Source organism: Canis lupus, chromosome 7 (genome assembly GCF_003254725.2).
Source record: "Canis lupus dingo isolate Sandy chromosome 7, ASM325472v2, whole genome shotgun sequence".
NCBI lineage: Eukaryota > Metazoa > Chordata > Mammalia > Carnivora > Canidae > Canis > Canis lupus.
This window is the reverse complement of record NC_064249.1, coordinates 23,914,220-23,928,442: the sequence shown is the minus strand read 5'-3', so window position 1 is coordinate 23,928,442 and position 14,223 is coordinate 23,914,220. Positions and strand designations below refer to the sequence as shown.

Below are 14,223 nucleotides of genomic sequence, written 5' to 3'. Positions count from 1 at the left end.
GCCATGCTGGTTTCTGGGTCCTCACATGGCATTGTGGTCAGATGGAAGAAGATACTCTGAAGAAAATCCACCAATTGGGTTTTCAATATTCTAGGTCTAGAGAACTCTTTCAGCCTGATCTCCGAATGTGCTTCCATGACAGATGCTCCTGGGCATTCTGGAGTGTCAGCAGACTCTGCAGGCCTCTTTTGGTGACTGGCTATTTCTCAATCTCCAGTTAGGCCATTAGTGCCAAGAAACAGAGATGACAGCAGGGAGAGCTTTCTTCCAAAGATCGTTGGGCCCAAATGGGGATTGCACTTGACCTCTCAGGGTGCCATATTGGATGTTACGACCCACCACCATGTTCTTGAGAAGCCCTGGTCAGATGTCTTCCTGGCACATTTTTGGTGTTTATGAATCGGTATCATTTCATTTGGCAATTTCTGGTTGCCGAGCCGAGTGGGTAGAGTATGTGTGCGTAACACTCACTCTGTACATCACTGTTATTACTGCAAAGAATTCTTCCTGTTTCTTCCTTGAGGGAGCCACTCCCTTTGCTAGCTTCTTTCTCCCTTCCCCGAGCCTGTAGTGTTGACAGGATTGAGGCTGCAGGGGCCAAGAACTGCTGTCTCCACTCTTCAGTACAGCAGCACACAATTCAATTCAATGCACTATGCACGTATGTTGAAGAGCTCTGTGCATGAGGACCTTCTCTGTTTTCTAAGGCTTTCCCAGATCATGCTGCCTCCTAAGAAGCAGAAACCTGCTAACTACCTGGCTAAGGAATCCCAAGCTGCACTAAAGATGTAGACCATGAATTCAAGGAATCTATTGTTGGGGAAATGGAGAAGCATAAGAGAAGAACCACGAAGCAGGACTAGTTAAGTGTCCAAAGCAGAAAAGCAAACGAGTGGTGTTGAAAGCAGCAAGGAGGAAGCTGTTCATTCCATGAGAGATGAAGGCAAGGCTTAAGGGACAGTGTGATTGGGGTTGGCATCTGCAGGGAGAGCAGGGTGATTCAAAACAGTGAGGATGGGAATAAAGGGATTCCAGGTGCTCAGAGAAAGGACAGCTGGCTCAGAGAAAGAATCCAGTCAAGGTGGCCCAGATCTGGAGCCTTCCAGCCTCCCACTGTTACCACAGTGACACTCAAATAGGCCACCCTCCCCAGCAATTCTCCCTGCCTGGGGCTCTAACCCTGCCATTCCAGTGAGCTGTTGGACCCAAGGCAAGGGTTCCTCAGGGCTGGGGCCTTTCTCTCCAGTCCCACACCTCCTGGCCTATTATGACTTAAACGCGCAAGGGCAGGGCTGGGGGTGGTTGATGATGTGCTGGGCCCAGGGACGTTCACAGGATGTTTTCCATGGTTGACCCTGAGGGCAGGTTATCGTGTAAGAAAACTTGAGGAGGCTGGTGAATTTCTGCCTCCTCTTCCTACTCTAGACACACTTTATTCCTTTCTATATTCTTAAATTTGGCACTAATCCCGGTTTCAAATCTGGGGTCACAAGGGTAACAAAAGCTAGTTCCAGTTGGCACAAATTCAAAGGGATCTCTCTCTCTCTTTGTCCCTCTTTCTCTCTCTCTCCAGACACACACACACACACACACACACACACACACACACACACACACTCAGTAGTTAGTCTACCCATGTAGCACTACTTCTAAATGTTTAGCACAAGGTCTGTGGAAACCAAATGAGATTTTTGCCCAACAGGGGCAAACCTATGTCAGAGCCTGCAAACTAGAAGCCCTTGAGGTCGATGTGACCAGTGACCAGTGACCAGAGACCAGATTTTGTTTGATCTGTGGCTTCCTAGTTTCACAGCACATCTTCCCTATACCCCCACGCCACCTGTTGTGTTACTTTCTTAGGGAGGCCCGCCAGGATTGAAGGCTGCCCTTCCTCCATTCACTCACTAGCTGCCTGACCTCAGAAAGTTCTGTTTCCTCAACAGTAAAATGAGGGAAAGAATAGACCTGGTGTCATAGGACCGCTGTGGACATCAGAGGAGTTAAATAACCTGGATAATGTGGCAAAATGGTGCATGGCACAAAGTAGATGTTCAATAAATGTTAGCTTTGTCCACCAGGCCCCAGGGCTTTTGAGCTTATGATCCCTGCAATAATTCAATGGTGAGGAGCTCAAGGGTGCTGAGGAACACAGAGGTGACACGCTTAGCGTGAAAAGGCACCTCTTGTTATTTCTGGCAGAGCCAATGAGGAATGTTCTGGCCTCATAGCAAAGGCTGACCTGTGTGCAGCCCCTAGTGGATAGGAGTGAGAGAAAGGGGGATTTGGTGGCGTGGGGGCTTTCTTGGGAATCATGGCTTATATAGATATCATCATAGTTGAAAATTTCTCCCCCCGCCCCTCCTGCCTCACCTCCCTGACAAGTGAAAGATTATCGAGTACTTCAGGCACACATGCTGTGCCATGTCTACTTTCTCACTTGACTGCAAGCTATTTGAGAGTTTTCCCTCTAGGAATCCCCCCTGCTTAGTGTTGGCACATAGTAGATGCTCAGTGTTTGTTGAATCATTAGCTAACTGACTGGTTATGATTTTGGAGGATGGAAGAGAACAGGAATTAAGACAGTCTATGCAAAGGCTGTGCATTATCTCCTCTGCGCCAGGGCACCCATGTTCATCACTGGCTCCCCAAGCTCTCCCGTCTATATGAGTTTTGCATAGGCCTCTGCAGGGCCAGGTCACAGGGTGGTATAACAGTGAGTAAGGGACAGGCAGGGCTAGGTAGGGAGAGATAGCTAGGGGGCCACCGGATCAGGCTCAGACATTCCAAACTTGCAGAGGTGATAGGAAGCCAGAGATAAGGAAACAGATCAGCCAGTCCCAGGTGTCAAGGTGGGGTCTTGTTATAACATCTACTTGTGACCAACAAAAAAATTCCTGGACCCTAGGAATTCCCTAGAAAAGGAATGAGCCATTAAAGGTGTTACCACTAATCCTTACTCAATGGTGTTATCAGTAGAGATATTAAAAGGGTTTATTGTTTCCTGGTTAGCTTTCAATAAAAGACCAACTTTAAAAGCCCCCAGTGGCAATCTAGTCTGGACCCCCCTCACTCCTGAGAGCTTTCTCTGTATCCTCACTTAATAAAACTCAATCACTTTATTCGCCCTCCTATGTCTGCAAGATCCTTTCTTGGACTCCATAAGACAAGAACCTTGCTCTCTCACTTCAACAGGTTGGGCTGCAGGGGGTTGAGGGGTCCAGGGCTGGGGCCAGTGCAAACAAGAACATTTTGCAATGGGTGTGCTTTCACAGTTGGGGCAGCACCCAAAGCGGCAGTTTAGGGCTTAGGCAAGTGAGTCAGAGCCTGGAGAGCCAGCCGACCAGGGATGAAGTCGGTATCGGGGATGCTGAGAGTGGCACAGTCCCTGAGCCTGGGTGATGGGTGAAGAGATGGTGACCCCTACAAGCAGAGATCCCAGGACAGAGCCTAATCTCAAGGAAGAGGCTGTTTCTCACAGCTCTGTGTGAGAGGGGCAAGATCTGCTCCCAGATCCTCACAGGCTCCCAGGTGGAAGGTGGGATATGTACCTGCTATTTGTGTTTGTTTTTTAAATTCACCATGGCTTCTAGTATAGTGTTAAACACACAGGAAGGTTTTAAGAAATATGTGTGGAAATGCAGCCGAAGTCACATTGGGGCAGTTTCTGCCTTCTAAAGGCCTCTGGGCCTCCTAAGAATTTTTACAATTCACCTTTTGCAAAGAGGAGCCGAAGGCCACTGACTGAAGCTAAGTGATGGCAGCCAGATCTTACTGGTAACCCCTGGTACCAAGGAGCAAGAATTACCAATTGGAGAGTATAGACCTTCTCATGAAGCTACTGCTTCTTGTACCTGCTGGCTGGGGTGAAATGCCTCAGACACAGCACAGCTAGTAGCTAGGAGTCGTTGAAGCAACAATACAATCTCGAGATGAATGGAGAAATTTGGTTTCAGAAAGTGGATTATCAGTTCATTTCATTTCTTCTTTAGCATCTCATGCAACCCTAGAGCCTCTTCACCTGGCATGCCAAGATCTCCCCATAATGCCCTCTGCATGACTTGCTGCCTCTCTCCCCAGGCTTCTCCCTCCTTTTCTCCTGTTTTCTCATGTACATGGAGCCTGTATGAATACAGAGAGAACCACATAAACCCTTCTAGGCCTTTCCTCATCTTTTTCCCCTGATGCCTGGGCAATAGTTGAATTGAGAAAGCCTATGAGTTGAAGTGTAGGCTTGAGGTCTTGGGGCCATGTCACAGAGGGACAGGGGCTTGGAAGATCCCCCTGCAGAAGCACACATGTCTATTGCCCTGTGTTTAATGAGCAGCTACCATGTACCAGGCACTGCACATTGGGGATCCAATCACAGAGTGGTGGGGGCGAGTCAAATCTTACCAAGGGTCACAAAAGTTTATACATAAAATAATAGTTTGATTTTATCTCCCCAGGGAAGTCTTTTGCCTGAAACTGAGCTAAGTAGTCTTCCTCTAGTCCTGGGATCCCTTTTGTGACACCTCTCATAGCATCTATTCTGCTATATTATAACAGCCTCTTTATCCATCTGCCAAAATAGACTGTGAGCTCCTGACTCATTATTGGCAGTGGCTGCAGACTTTCTTTGCAGGAGAGGCTAATGGATAATACTCTGGAGCGAGGGGAAGAGAACTTAGCTCTTGGGAGAGACCTCAGTTTTTTCATCTGTAAAACAGGCATAACAGTTACGCTGGCCTGACCACTAAATGAGAAGAAGTAGGTGAAGTGCTTGATGCAATGCCCGGCACCATACAGACCACGCTCCAGAAATGGTGCTGTTATCTGTTGCTTCCTCCTCAGTTACACCAGGAAGAGTTTATAGTTTATCCAAATATTTTCTTTCTCAAGCATCCAAATAACTTCATCTCTAGGATAATGGGGAGCGGGATTTGATATTCCTCGTTGAAGCAAAAGATCAAAGGCAACAAATAAGAGACTAGGGATGGGAAAGAATGCTTACTTAATATGCATATTAGCATCAAGAAAGGATGTTGATAAAAATGTGGGAGAAAGGAAAAGCAGTTTGAGGTTCCTCAAAATGTTGAACATAAAATAACCATATAATTCAGCAATTTGCTCCTAGGTAGTACCCCAAATAACTGAAAACAGGTATTCAAACAAGTCCTTGTACATGCTTATTCACGATAGCCAAAAGACAGAAACAACCCGAATGTTTCTCAACAGATGAACAGATAAACAAACTATGATGTATACACACAATGGAATATTATTCAGCCATGAAAAGCACCAACACACACTACAATGTGGATGAACCTGGAAAACATTATGTTAAGTGAAAGAAGCTGGATACAAAAGGCCACATACTGTAGGATTTCATTTCTAAGATACCTAGAATGGATAAACATATAGAGACAGGGTGCAGATTTGTGGTTGCGAGGGGCTGGGAAGAGGGAGAAATAGGGAGTAACTGTTTAATGGGCATGAGGGTTTATTTCAGAATGATGAAAATGTTTTGAAACTAAATAGAGGTAATGGTTGCACAATATTACAAGTGTACTAAGTGCCACTGGATTATTCACTTTAACATGGCTAAATCTGGGGTGTCTAGGTGGCTCCGTAGATTAGGTGTCTGGCTCTTCATTTCAGCTCAGGTAATGATCTCAGGGTCTTGAGATCAGTGCTCAGCGTAGAGCCTGCTTAAGACTCTCCCTCTCCCTCTGCCCATCCATCCTTTGCATGCTCTCTCTCTCTCTCTCTCTCTCTCTCTCAAAAAAAAAAATTAAGTTTATGTAATCTGAATTTCACCTTCAAAAAAATGTGGGAAGAGATAATGCAAAATTTCTTGAAAACTAATAGTGTAAATGAGAAAAATGGTATGGTTCCTATTAGTGATTATTTAAAAAGTATAAAATGGAATTGATTATTCTTTTACCATGTATTTATTAATTCATTATAACACCAAATGTTGAATGACCACACATTTCAATGGTTTTAAGTGTTTGTTATTGAAGGAATAATATTTTTAAAACCACCGAAAACTTATACCTGGAAAATGACAGTCAGGAACATCAGATCTCCTTCCCCATGTGGCACATGCTCTGTGACTGTGTCCCTTTCCCTTATCCCAGACGGGGGGGGGGGGGGGGCGGGGGGAGATGCGGTGTCTCTGTCTGGAAGTGAGATATTCTTTCCACAGCCTGCTGTGAAAGTCTGTACCATCCATCCATTGAAAACACAGTAAAAAATCAGCTTTTCGGGGCATCTGGGTGGCTCAGTCGTTGAGTGTCTGCCTTTGGCTCAGGTTGTGATCCCAGGGTCATGGGATTGAGTCCCATATCAGGTTCCCCGAGGGGAGCCTGCTTCTCCCTCTGCCTATGTCTCTGCCTCTCTCTGTGTCTCTCATGAATAAATAAAGAAAATCTTTTTAAAAAATCAGCTTTTCCTCAGAGGGGCCGATAATATCCTCGTGCAAATCTGCCAAGAGCATGGTAGTTGGACATCACCAAGTATCCGAAGGCACTCGGCACATCATTGTCTTTTTTCTGAACCGGAGAAGGTGTGGTGCCCAATATCCTGCAGGGCAGGAACTGAGTTTCTAATTTGGAAAGCAGGAGAGCTCTGAGCAGGTCATGTCTGGATGGTATGGTGTGCAAATGTGCTCCCCTCTCCCAGAGGAAGTTTCATTATGGCATCGTGTGGGTCACCCATGTAATGAGCCTGGAGGTTTTAATCTAGACCACTGCTCTGCTGTGCTAGCAATTGCTTCTCAGCAGATTGTGAGCCTGGTGTGGGAGGGAAAGTTTCAGGTCAGGAGTGGAAGGCAGAGAAAAAGGGGAGAGTGCACACCTCAGTCATTTACAAGAAACGGGCTTGACAGATGGGATAAGTGTGCAGGGCTGGCCGTGAAAGTGGTACATTCCCTTCCAGCGTTGCTACTTTTCAGTCACATGACATTGAACAAACAACTGTGATGTGCTCAGAAAGCAACCTGGAGGGTGGTGGTGGTGGTGGTGGGGTGGCAATGGGCAGCATGGCCGTCAAACTGCATGCCTCAAATTCTTAGCACCGCTCTTCAATAAATGGCTATTGAGGGCCTAGCACGCACACTAAAGATTTGAGGGAACCAACAAAGGTTGGATAAACATTTGTTCTCTCCCAGTCCCAAATCATCAGGAAGGTCACTTTGCCCTATGCTAGTTCCTGGGTGATTGTAGGCCACTGTGCACGGGTGGCCTGATGGAGCCCTGGGGCTAGGGCCAGGGCTTTTACAGCAGAGGGGCTTCTGAAAGCCCATAATCTGTCCCACCCATAGAGCTGCAGAAGATTCTGGGATTAGAAACCATGACCAGAAGGACAGAGACTCAGGATCTCACTTGGGTTGGGGAGAGAAAAGCAAGCTCCTGACTTGCATTGAAGCATTCCCTCCCTCTGCTTATGGGGCCATGGTCCCATGTCATGTGGGTTAAGACACAGTAGGTCCACTGGGTGCCATTCTGTGCCCATAACACTATAGCTAATGGAACTTCACAATTTCCACTGCTTCTTTCACTGAACTTCACCCTCAGCCTCTGCACCCATCTCTAAATGTCTGTACCTTCTCAGGACAATTTTTTCCCTCTCTTCTGCCAATTTTATTTTATGACTTCCTTGGAAAACTAAAGAAGTTGCTGATGGGCTTTCCTTAAGCCTATCCAGCTTGAAAGCTGGAGTGTATTTGAGGAGAATAAAAGCCAACTGAAAAACATCCTAAGGGGAAGAAATTGTTGACAGTTAAAGAGCAAAGGCAAGTCTGCAATGGCTTACAAACACAATCTTCAATTTTGACCAAAAAATACAGCAAATGATTAGGTTTTCTTTCATTTCTTAGCAGTAAACTTCATAGAGCCGCTCACTTACGACCGTGGGAGCAAGTCTCTTGCCAGGGGCTGGGATTTGGTTTGGACACAGCCATGGCCTCTTGGGAGTTGCCCTGAGAAAGAAATCTGGTGTTTGTGTGAGGTTCGTTTTGGAACCCAGCTCCTTGGAGGCCTGCTCACGTCCCCAGGTGGTGCTCTGCTCAGATGGCTCGGGCCAATGTGGGCAGAGAAGTCAGAAACCTGAGCCAGTCTGTGGCCCTGGGGATTGCCCTTCAAAGAATTGGCTGTTGATTTTCCTCTTGGCTGCATGGAGAGGGGAAAAGTCTACCTGTCACTGTTTTCTCTCTCTGATAATGCCTGTGATGAGTCTCATGAGCGCCCCCTATTCACCTGCAGCCTTTCTCATGGAATGGCAAAGTGTGAATCAGGATTTGATGTTTAATGCTGACTTGTCCCCTGGTCTTGAAACCACCTTCATGACAAGTTTCATAAAACACTAAAGGGTTTTGGTTAATTACAGCATACAGTGCTGTCATCTCCCATTTTGAGGAGTTATTTAGGAATTTTTATTTTTTGAAGAGTTTATTTGAGAGAGAGAGAGACAGAGAGAGACAGAGAGAGACAGAGAAGAGCCAGTGGAAGAGGGAAGAAGAGGAAGGGAGACGGAGGAGGAGGGAGGGAGAGGGAGAGGGAAAGGGAGAGAATCTCAAGCAGACTCTGTACTGAGCACAGAACTTGACCTGGGGCCCAATCTCACAACCCTGAGATCATGACCTGAGCTGAAACCAAGAGTCAGATGCTAAACCGAATGAATCACCCAGATGTCCCGGTATTTGGGAACTTTTGGGAAGTTTAAGGACAGAAGGAGGAAACAGAAGGGATGAGTATGGTATGGAGGTTGCCTTGAAGAGGGCACCTGTCTTCTCCTTCTCTGGGATATGTGCTCCTGGTTTTCTCTGGAGGCCACTCAGGGATGCACTCATTTTGCACCTTTGCCAGCATCTGAGTGCCTGTGTGTGTCCTCCTATAAGCAGCACAGAAGGTCCGGGTGATAGAAACTCTAAAGAATGTCCACTATTCCTGAATGGAGAGAGACAGAGCTTGGGTTCTGGTCCGTCCCTTACTCAGCTGTTGAGCCAGGGACACACTTTACCTCCCTGAACATTAGTTTGCTCATCTGTGAAGTGAGGGGTGGAGCTGGCTCATTTCTAAGTGTTTTTCCATTTGAAATCTTTGAGCCTGTGGTTATTTCCTTTCGCACATCAACAGCCAGCCCTTATCAGATGTCTGTTTAATCAAAAGTTTGGGTATCGGCATAAAATTTGAGCTCCACAGGGGTTACACTATGTCAGGCTTCCTTGGTTGGGACAGAAGAAGACTACAGATATACTCAAGCCATCAACTGATGCTCAGATTCAGGGCCAGTGCTGTTTTAACCAGCACCTTGGTGATGACTAGGTAAAAAAGCATCCTCTCTGAGTGGACTCCGGGCAACTGGAGTGGATCCATGGCCTGACAAGTGGAATACTGGCTGCTTTCAGCCACAAACTCCCAGAAGTCCTTGTGTTGTGCAAGACCTGCATACATATTAGGAGAGCATTCACTTCTTTGGGCTCTGACTACTGTAGGTAAAGAGTAAAAGGGGAAGTGGCCAGAATAGGTGCATACCATTGATATGACGGAAGGAGACTTTTATAATTGCTGCCTTAAAATATTTCATACAGTTAAAAATCTACAAATCCATACCTAAGATACTTCCCAGATCCTACATGTACACAGTCTGAGTTGGTAGCTTCAAGAGGGAAGATTAATAGTAAGAATAAAACAGCTTATGTTTTTATAGAAACTTACAATTTATATAGCACATCAAATGTATTTTTTTTTCAATTTGGTTCTAACTATTGCCCTGGTGAGTAATGATTATCTCCATTTGACATGTAAGGGAGATGAAGCTAAGAGATTCAAAGACTTGTCCAAGGGCAGCTAATAAGTGGTCAAGGCAAGAATTAAACCCATGTGTGTCTAGTTCCAGGTTCAAAGTTCTTTCCTTTCCACACTGGGCCACATAATTTCCTGATCTGTCCATGGCAGCTAGACCTAAGGTACTCTTTTCTAAGGGTTTAGGATTAGTCTGAGAAACGCATCCTTCTTGTTTAACAAGGTACAACCACTAGACTTGGGGTATGAGTTCTCAAAAGGTTTTGTCAGATCTAACAGTTGAACTAAAGTATTCATTTCTCATATGGTGAAATAATTCCTGGGGATTCACTTGTTTGGTTAAAGGCATCTGTACTACCTGTGTGCCATTAGCACAGGATTCTGTCCAATATTTTAAGTATCACCCTCAAGGCATCCTAGGAAGGCCTTGGAAGTCTAGAGAGAGTCACCAGGGAGTCCCCATATGGTATGAAAATAATATCTCTAGGCCAATCAGTATTGGCCGAATCCAAGATTCTTCGGTGTTATCACAGTCTCACTAATAGTCTTATTAACAGGTTCCCTTAGCCACCTTCAACGCTGCCTTCATGTATACCATTTGGGATAGTTAAATTGGAGCTGCCTCCATCTCTCTTTGAACTCCAGACCTGAACACACACTACCTACCATGTCTGTCCACCTGGGCATCTCCTGGCACATCTAATCTAAATATGTGTAAAGTGTTAATTGATGTCTTTACCCACAATTCACTTCAAAGCCCACTGCTCCTTTAGTTCATATGATTTCCATTCTGGACATCGCAGTGTATGCCCCCATCCCCAGCTCCACACCTTATAATCATCCGCTGTTCCACTCGCTCACTCCTCCCTTACTGCAGTCACTTGGTCAGGAGATATCCTTTGTCTCTACTTCCTAAACACCACTAACATCCATTCCCTTTCCTTTATTCCCACTGTCATGATCTTGGTTGAGGCCCTTCTTATCTCTGCTTTCCACCTCTCCAAGCCAGCTTCCAATTGGCCATTAGTTCTCTCTCCAAACACAAATCTGACTACACTCTTTCTCTGCTTAAACACCAAGGATGACCTCCTTAGTCTAGGACTGCTCCCCCCATTACTTGCAGTTCTCCCGCTGTGTCCTTGATTTTGCATATACTCTTTCCTCTGCCTGAAATACCCTTTCCCTGATCGTTTCCTAATCATTTCCAACACCTTGCTCATCCATCACTTCTGCAGTGTTGACTTCCAAATAATTCCTGGGAGAGTTGTTTATCACTTTCTCCTTTGGATCATTTCAGTGTCCCATAGCTACTGCAACTATAATGTGTATTATTTTTTAAAAAGATTTATTTCTTTATTTTAAAGGGAGGCAGGCAGAGAGGGTCCTAGAGCAGACTCTCCACTGAGCATGGAGCCCAGAGTGGGATTCTATCCCAGGACCCTGAGATCATGACCTGAGCCGAAATCAGGAGCCTGCCCCTAAACCGACTGAAGTACCCAGGTGCCCCAACTATAATGTGTATTATTCTGAACTATAGTTTGTTTCTGCATCTTGTGTTGTTCACCAGATTGTGGGTACACAAAAGCAGAAACTATCTCATTATCTTTGGATTCCAAGGACCTGGCATGCTGCCTGGCACACAGTAGGTACAGTAACTACTGTATAAATTGATGAAGTCAGTAACTTAGCGGGTTGAGTGTTTATTATTCACTTGAGTTTAGTATTCAGAGAAAAGGGCAGCAGTCAGTCTCTCTTTATTCTACAGACTAAATATTGACAAAGTATGGAGATTGGAGAAACATTTGTTTTGTCCTGCATTTCTTTCCTAGATTGTATCTCGGGTGGGAATGGGGAGCCAGAATTTCAGAGGAAATGAAGGACTCAATCAGATTTCCCTGCACAGCTGCCTTGCTAGCCCAGCACTGGACAAAGCAAAGGGACATCAGAGGAGGAGGTTGATGGAAGACCCTTACTAAATTCTTTGGGTAGAACTTGATGGACGACACATCAATGGCACTTTTCAGACCTGTTCCTTGTAACTCAAGGCTCTCCCATTATTCATCCGGACTTCAAAATGAGAGAGTTCCTTAAAGTTAGCTTCAGATTCTTACAAGCTTTAGCTGAGTGAATGAAATGCAACAGCTTTGAAGGAAGGCACTTCTCAAGTGTACTATCCTTCCCTTTCCTCATTCAACAGAATCCGTGGAGCAGTCCTGCAAGGTATCGAGCATGCTGGCTGCCAGCATTCTCTGTGAAATTAGGGCAGTGCTCCTCTGGGTTGGTTTCCCTTTCGGTTAGGCGGGACAAGTGTTCCTACTAGCTAACGTATATGGTTTAACTCGATTATTACACAATGTATTCTGGGAAGCTCTTAAAAATACTAGGGCCACAGGTCTTTTTGTGTCCTCAACCTTCATGGTTGAGCTGGGGGGCTGGGGGTGGGGCCATTTAGAGGCTCAAAGAAATTAGGAAGCAATCTGTGTCACAGCGAATCCCTCGGAGGCTCAGAGACTAGCAGACAGGTTCCCATTCCACCTCTGGCTCCCGGCCATATTTTCGTTTTGGCTGGCTTCTTAGCCCCGTTGAAAATTTGGCTTCACTTAGAGTAATTAAGAAACATCTAGGACTGAGATGCCTTTTTTCACAGCGGGTCTCAGGCCTTGACTCTTTCAGCAGAACGTCCCACTGTCCCAAAGCTCCTACCGGCAGCTTTGTCGACTGGGCTCCGAGAGCACCCCACCCCAGCTCCCCCACCCCCAACGCATGTGGGCTCAGCCCAGAAGCAGATGTCAGCCTGCTGAGAATCCTTGCAAAGCAGGGAAACCCACCAGAACCAAAGTTGGGAAGGGCCAAGAGGCTATTTAGAAACGGTCCTTAAATCTCACTTCTCTCTGGGGCTGGTCAATCCTTCTAAAGAACGAAGTGAGCTGGAAGTTCCCTTCTGAACTAGAGGGCAACTTACACACACACACACACACACACACACACACACACAGGCGCGCGCGCGGCTTAAGCGTGTAGGAGAACACGCACACAGCTTAACATGTATTAACACGCACCTTAAGATCTTGCTCACACGCGCACACGTCGCCTTGAGACTCACCTTTCCAGGCCAGCGGGAGGCTTCCTGCGGGCGCGGTGGCGCAGGGGGCTCCCGCGCGAGGCCAGGCGGACGGAGGCGGGTCCCGGGGGCGGGGGTGAGGTCAAGGTCTCCGCGCCGAGGCCCGCCCCCACCCCGCGCGCGGAGCCAGGTGCCGGCTGGAGGGCTCGGCGGGGGCTCACCCGGGGCTCGGCGGGGGCTCAGCGGGGGCTCACCGGGGGCTCGGCGGGGGCTCGGCGGGGGCTCGGCTGGGGCTCAGCGGGCGCCGCGTACCTGCCGCTCGCCTGCAGGAGGGCACCCTCTGCGCTCTCGGCCCTCCCGCCGGCCGACGCCTCGCATTTTTGAGGTTTCACTCCAACTCCGTCCTGCCCCTGATGTCAGAGACACAACTTCCTGAATCAGACTCGCCCTCTCCGCCGCCGCCCGGCTCGGCCCCAGCTCCCCTCCCGGGCGCGCAGACCGCGGGCGCCCTTGGACTCGGCCACCCGGCCTGACCCGCCCCCGCGGATGCCCCGTCGGGGACAGAACACGCCCCCCGCGGGACCCGGCGCTCCCCCCCCACCGCGTCGGGCTGCTCCCCTCCCCCCCCCCCCCGCAATTCCACAGCCGCCCGAAGTTCCGGGGACCTGGCACAACTCGGAGGGAAGCTGGCTTAGGTGAAGACCGCCCAGGGTTGCCTAAGAGAGCAGCTTCTTGGAAGGCGGGTGGGAGGCAGCCGGGAGCGAGGCCTGGGGCACACGGGGGAAGGCTCCCGAGCCTTATCTGGACAACAAAACAGCCAGCCGCCCTGGCTCCCCGCTGGGTGCCTAGGGGGGTGCACGCAGCCTTTGTGCGGTTCCCTGAGGCTTGAAGGAAAACCCCTCCACCGCGGGGAGCTGTCAGAGCAGAGGTGGAGGGGGAAACTGCCTGCAGAAAGTTCTCCGAGGTTCTTCTCTGTCATCCCCACTTGCCCTCCACTCACTTTTTATTCTGATTTCTGTGGGTCCGGTTTCGGGCACCTGGAACTCTAGAAAAATGAAAGGGCCCTGTGCCAGTGTTGGGTGCAGGACTCCAGACAGGAAGCTTCTGATGACCCACGGCAGGGAGCTTGTTCAGTGTCTCCAAGGTGACTGGGGGCAGAGGAGGGGAGGGGAGTGTGATGCCAGGACTTAGCCCTGGAGGGGCCTCCTCAGAGTCATCTGGGCAATCCTTTCCGGCCTGGGATGCTGCCTTTTTGACCTCAATAGCCAGGTGCCCAGGGACCAGGTGCCAGGTGTCAGGTGCCGAGCCGGGGCTCACCCTCCTCTGCGTGTGGGGATTAAATACTGTTGCAGTCAACTATTTCCACTGAGAAACAAG

General features: G+C 48.1%; 1 protein-coding gene across 4 annotated transcripts in view; it reads right to left on the bottom strand.

Moving 5' to 3' along the window:
• KIAA0040 (KIAA0040 ortholog) overlaps window positions 1-13,870 on the bottom strand; it is a 37,371-nt gene extending 23,501 nt beyond the window's left edge. The window contains exon 1 of one of the 4 annotated variants that reach the window (XM_049112217.1): window positions 13,847-13,870. The gene's annotated coding sequence lies outside the window, so the exon portion shown is untranslated. Of the gene's footprint in view, window positions 1-12,844; window positions 13,099-13,158; window positions 13,361-13,846 lie in introns of those variants that run through there. The other 3 variants (XM_025430230.3, XM_025430228.3, XM_025430227.3) reach the window with 3 other exon arrangements.
• Window positions 13,871-14,223: the final 353 nt, after the last annotated feature.